This window comes from Dendronephthya gigantea, unplaced genomic scaffold (genome assembly GCF_004324835.1).
Source record: "Dendronephthya gigantea isolate DGI-Jeju-01 unplaced genomic scaffold, DenGig_1.0 000036F, whole genome shotgun sequence".
Classification (NCBI taxonomy): domain Eukaryota; kingdom Metazoa; phylum Cnidaria; class Anthozoa; order Malacalcyonacea; family Nephtheidae; genus Dendronephthya; species Dendronephthya gigantea.
The window spans coordinates 1,234,935-1,240,641 of NW_021163046.1; the positions used below are offsets into that span (position 1 = coordinate 1,234,935).

The window sequence follows — 5,707 nt, forward strand, 5'->3', positions numbered from 1 at the left end:
ATCATATTACACAACATATGCAATTCTAATTAGATTTCGGGTATCTATCTATATATCTATCTGCGGCCAACGTTTTTGCAAACGGGTATATATATATATATATATAATATATTATATATATAATATAATATATTATATATATACATATATATATATATATATATATATATATATATATATATATATATATATATATATATATATACACCCTGTAAATAAAGAGCAATTTATGTGTATATACAAGACGAATAATTAAAACAATTTTTGTTTCTCGCATAAATTAAACATAAACTCGAAAGGTATGAGCATGCAGCATTTCTCACTGAGTTCACGAGATACAAGGGCCGTCTGCTGGTTCAAAGCTCATTTACGCTGCAACGTGGTAACTACTCGACTTTTTTACCACGTTTTCGACACTCAGTTAGAACAAATTTTTAGCAAAACCAGTGAACTCAAATAAGACTGGAGCGCTCACTCTCTGACTTTCCCTCATTAATGAGTGAAGCCAAGATGGCCGATCATGATGCCTTTCTTGTAGGTATGATCCAGAAGTTTTTGTGGTATAAGATCAAGAAAACGTCTGTCAGACCTTACATAATTTTTTCCTATAAATGACGGATAATTTGAATAATTTTCAAAAGGAAGAATTGGTCCATGACTTTGCGCCATTTGTGCGAAAATTTGCTAATCATATATAAAAGTGCGTTAACTTTAACAAAGATTTGTATGTAATCCAGATGATAGAAGTTATAGCTATTACGACTTCCGACATGTTCATGAATGCCGGCATTGGTATTCAAGGTTTGCAGTTAGCGTGTTGATTTGTATTTTTTTGTATTGCTAAACAAATTAATAGACATTTGGAGCACAGTTGGAAACTAACCCATCATTGTTTTCCGACACAATAGATAAGTAGTGATATTGCTCATCTCTATAGAGAACATTCCAAACTGTTTCAAACTAAATTATGAATCCCCAAAATAAATGAAATTATTTTGGGTCTTCCAATAGAGTATTTTAATAAAATAGCCTGTTGTGATCTTGATCTTGAAATCTTAACTTTAATGTCAATTAGTTCTAAAAACATTTGAGGTTGTTATTGCGCTTCTTTGCTGGAAACCGACATTCTATTTTTGTGAATTTTCATAACAAAGGGCGAAGTCAGGCGCGGCTGCCTAATTAAAAATTAATCAAATTTTCTTTCTTCTTAAAATACACAAATCATAACCATAGCGTCAGTTACATAACTCGTGCGCTATCTAACACATTGAAAACCTATAACAAACAGACTTTTCCTTCCTCTTGGTTCTGCATTTTGATGATAAAATGCTTTTCGTGTAATCTACATGGTCAGCGTAGAGACATTGGAGTTGTAAGTACTTTGTTTATATTTTGTACACTTTGTATATGCATGATGTCTTAACATGCACACTTTGCTGTTCGTAAATCAGAAAACATCATTGCCTTAAAGAGCTTAAGTTGAATTGCACATGAATCGATGAGTCGTTTATCACTATTTATATTAATATATTCGTCTCGACAAGAAATGACATATTATGTAGGAGATTTACGTCGTACTAAAAGTGAAACCATTTTGCAGATGGGCGTTGTTTACATTGCATCTAATCCCTGACATTCTCAGATTATATATTTTGTTCACAAAATTTTAAGCTCGAGATATTTCAGGAAGAAATTATAATAAGAGGATAATATTTTACACGTGAATGCAGCCATGATTTTTGGACCTTTAACATTCAGGGTGAAAGCAAAACGAAATCTAAATTATGAACTTCGTGGCTTGCCTTTCCTTCAATTCAATGTAGTAAATATTTCAAGATATAGATCGAGTTTCGCTCTATAAACTACCATTCGAGAATGCGACTTGCACTTTGTCTTTGATTCCTAGCTCTTCAGGTTTTCTTGCGACGAAAGTGTGAGGGAAATGTACAGGGTGTGTCTTTTGAAATCAGATAGTTATAAAGTTGAATAATCTATCACTAGAATTTATCCCAAGGGATCGTAAACAAAATTCATCATGCTCGGGGATGTCGAAGTTCGACTGTCATAACTTATATGTGGCTACTCTAGTAACAAAGAATAAAACGCCTTCTCAAATCCCAAAGGTATAATTAGTTGCGCTGGTATATTGAAATGCTATTTGCAGTATCTACGTATGCAAATCATGGTGCTTGCGCTTTTTTAATACACCCTGTAGTTTATATAGCAGATATCAACAGAAAACCCACACATTTTCAGATAAACATATACATACCTAAGAAACGCCTCTTTCATTCAAAATATCTGACTGCATGGCAACATGCTGATATTATTATTGCACCTCATTGCGGGGTATCCATGCATGCATAGTACTTTATTGGGTCTCATAATAAAAAATTCAAAATTCTCTTTTAGCCTAATATATATAAAATGCAAGCTTGGGCGTCGTTGAGGAAGACTCGTTCTTGAATCCGTGTGAAAAGCATGCATGCATTCCTATTCATCCGGGCTATATCCAAATGAACTTTCAAATCAGAATATATATAATTATAGATCGATATATAGGTAAACAACATAATTGCCAGAAAGCTATAAACACGATATGCAAAATGCATTTTGGCAAAAGACAACAGTTTTATATATTCTCTGTCATTCATTAAAGCAGGATGTGGTTTTTAGGTCTATATAGTTTCATGATATGTTATTTTTGCGTTTCTCTGCTGGAGACGGTTGTTTTCTTGATTACAGACAATGATCGAGCTTAAAATGGAATCGTTATAAGTAAGGAAATTGACACGTCGCATTCAATGAATTGGAGTGCGAGTGAGCTTTTAGTATATAAACGTTAAAAGTTTAAACGTTCCTGAAAGTCTAAGCTTTCCTTATTCGAAATATACTGCTAAATATTTGGGCGGTGGTTGTAACACCTCTAAACATCCACAATTCAGTAGAGAGTATTTTTTCCACATGACCAATATGCTACCGAGAAAAGGGGTCGTCAACACCATTGTAAAACACTATTTTATGAATCTTTTCAAAATTTTAACCGTTGTTTCTTTTTATTTCCAATCCCATTTGAGGACATATACAAATAATTTTGGACGTTTGTTTGTGCAAACACCACGTGAATTTAGTTTTGCAAAACTACAGTGGGTGGTAAAAAAAAGTGGCCCCCAACGAAATATGGCACACATGTATCTTTGCATTATAAATGAAGGTACGCCAGTAAATATTATGTGTGTTTGAGCATATTTCTTTAGTTTTAGGAGCCAGCTTATAAAAATTGTGATTATCAACTTCAGATTAAGAGAATAAAATGGATTTGCACTAATTTTCGTAAAAATTCAAGATGGCGGTTTTTAATCAGATGTGCATGGAAATTATGTAATTGTTTGTCAAAAAAACTGTCTGATTCATAGCAAATTGTTCGCTACCTACAATTTAAACAATTAAATAACTAAGTAACAGAATTTGACTTGACAGAATATTGCCCCTCTGAAGTCTGGGTGTTTGTATGGTAATGAAAATGGTACTCAAAACCCACCTAATAAAGAGTTGTACCTACAAATCCTGGAATATATCTACAATTTATTACCTTTTAAACCACCCATTCACATTTGGATGCAAATACTGTGTCCCTTAAGCTGACTGTGTTTGGAGAACATTCATTGCATCACGCATTGTTCTTGATTGTATCATAACAAATGAAATTTATTCTTCAAAAATTAGTTTGTATTGAATTATATGAATTATCTTTATGAATATAATTACATAATGTTAAATATTGGGCACTAAATATACAGCAAAGTTATTATTTCACTGAATCTTTGCTACAAAGCCCCAATCTTGGCTTTTAGTGTAGAGAACAATTCGTGTAATTTTTCGCACATCCTATTTCTCGAAATGTCAATTTTGCATAAAAAAGATATCAAACCGATTGAATATACACAATCAGAAATGATTTGTTAGACGGACTTCTTCCCATATTATGACTAACAACTGAAGGTGTTACTATTTATGGGGGGCCACTATTTTTTGACAACCCATCACTGATATGTAAACATTCAAAGAACTTATATGCAAATAACTTGTTTAAGCTCTGCTTTCAAATGACACTTGTAATTGACTTTAAAATTCCATGAATTACGTGCCAATGATTTAATGATAATTTAAAATTCAATTTACCAGAGAATCAACAATGGCAAGGCGCAACGTGTTAATGATATAGAAGATCAGTAGCTAACTCCCGAAAGACAACAAACTGAGATCCAGAGGGTATGGTTTATAAAACTTTAACCTAAAATATAGCTACGTGACTCAAATTCATGCCAATACGTTTTTTTACTGTCATGCAGTAGCCTAAAGGAACTGATCTATGAAATTTAATAGCTGTGTTTTGCAATGTATTTAAAACTTTCAATTTATGGTGTAAAGATGTCCCGGGTGCAAATTGCTCAGAGCAATGCTGCATTCGTGTGATTATCATGTTATTTTAATATGTAGTGTATGGTTATAGTTTTTTGATTTGTTATAATTAAAACTCGGTTTAAAAAAACATATTTTTTTAAATTTGTTTGGCAATCTGTTGTGCATGCCAGGGCATGGTGCGCTCAAAAAACAAACGCATTAAAGCCTTTTTTATTATATCCGTAGTACAAATCGTAAATATTATTGGTGAAAAGCAGCTGCCGAAAACAAAAACAGGAGTGGATCTGACCCAAAGAATCTGAAAAAAAACAACTTCTACGGCTGAGATCACAAACACACACATTGCATACACATTCAAGCGATAAAAAGCAATGTTAAATCTCCAGGGTAGTGTTGGTGTAAGACCTAATTCAAAATATTCTTTAAAACAAGCTAGGTCAGTCGATAAATATACACTAAACGATGATCAGTTAACACATCCAGATAAGATACCTGATTATATTTTTAATAAACTGATGATAGGTGATTACCATGTCCGTGAATTTAAATTAAGTAACGAAGCTAGAAATACTTACGACTCCGTTGAGAGCGAGGATGAAGATAATGTGAGGGAGGATGAAGGTGATGAGAGGGGGGATGAAAATGATGAGAGGGAGAATGAAAGTGATGAGAGCGAGGATGAAGATGATGAGAGGGAGGATGAAAGTGATGAGAGGGAGGATGAAGATGATGAGGGGGAGGATGAAGGTGATGAGAGCGAGGATGAAGATGATGAGATAGAGGATGACGATATTGGCGAGGAAACAGGAGTCCATCCGATGGATGCATTCCTTGGTATTTTTCATTCTTCCGATATTTTTTTACGACGTTATCTTGCTACTAGGTTATCTGAATGTCAACTTAGTGTTCCATTTCTTCTGCCTGATCCTATGACGGGGAAATCTGAAAACGTCACAATGTTACTTTCAGCTTTACAAAATATCACGAAGTCTTGGAAAAGTGGTTCCAGCAACAATGAAAGTGTACAAGAGGTGTTTGCAACAAAACATCCATTTCCAGTGGTTTCCTTCATCCGTCTTGGCAAACCTACCATGTCGAAATCATTCTTGATCAACAAAATTATGAGCGAAGGAGGCAGTTACCATAATTTCTTCTTCCACAAAGATATGGAAGGTGGCGACGTCGAAAGGAAAGTTGTCGATGGATTGGTTGAATTGAGCTGGTATCTTCCTAGAGGAAAACCGAAGGCAATACTGAAACGTGAAATTTGCTTTGCAAATCT

General features: G+C 34.0%; 1 long non-coding RNA gene across 1 annotated transcript; it reads left to right on the forward strand.

Moving 5' to 3' along the window:
* Positions 1-1,266: 1,266 nt before the first annotated feature.
* On the forward strand, positions 1,267-5,039 carry LOC114525976. Its single transcript, XR_003687285.1, has 3 exons — positions 1,267-1,372; positions 4,186-4,272; positions 4,651-5,039. It is a non-coding gene; the product is annotated as an uncharacterized LOC114525976 (long non-coding RNA).
* The last annotated feature ends 668 nt before the right edge of the window (positions 5,040-5,707 follow it).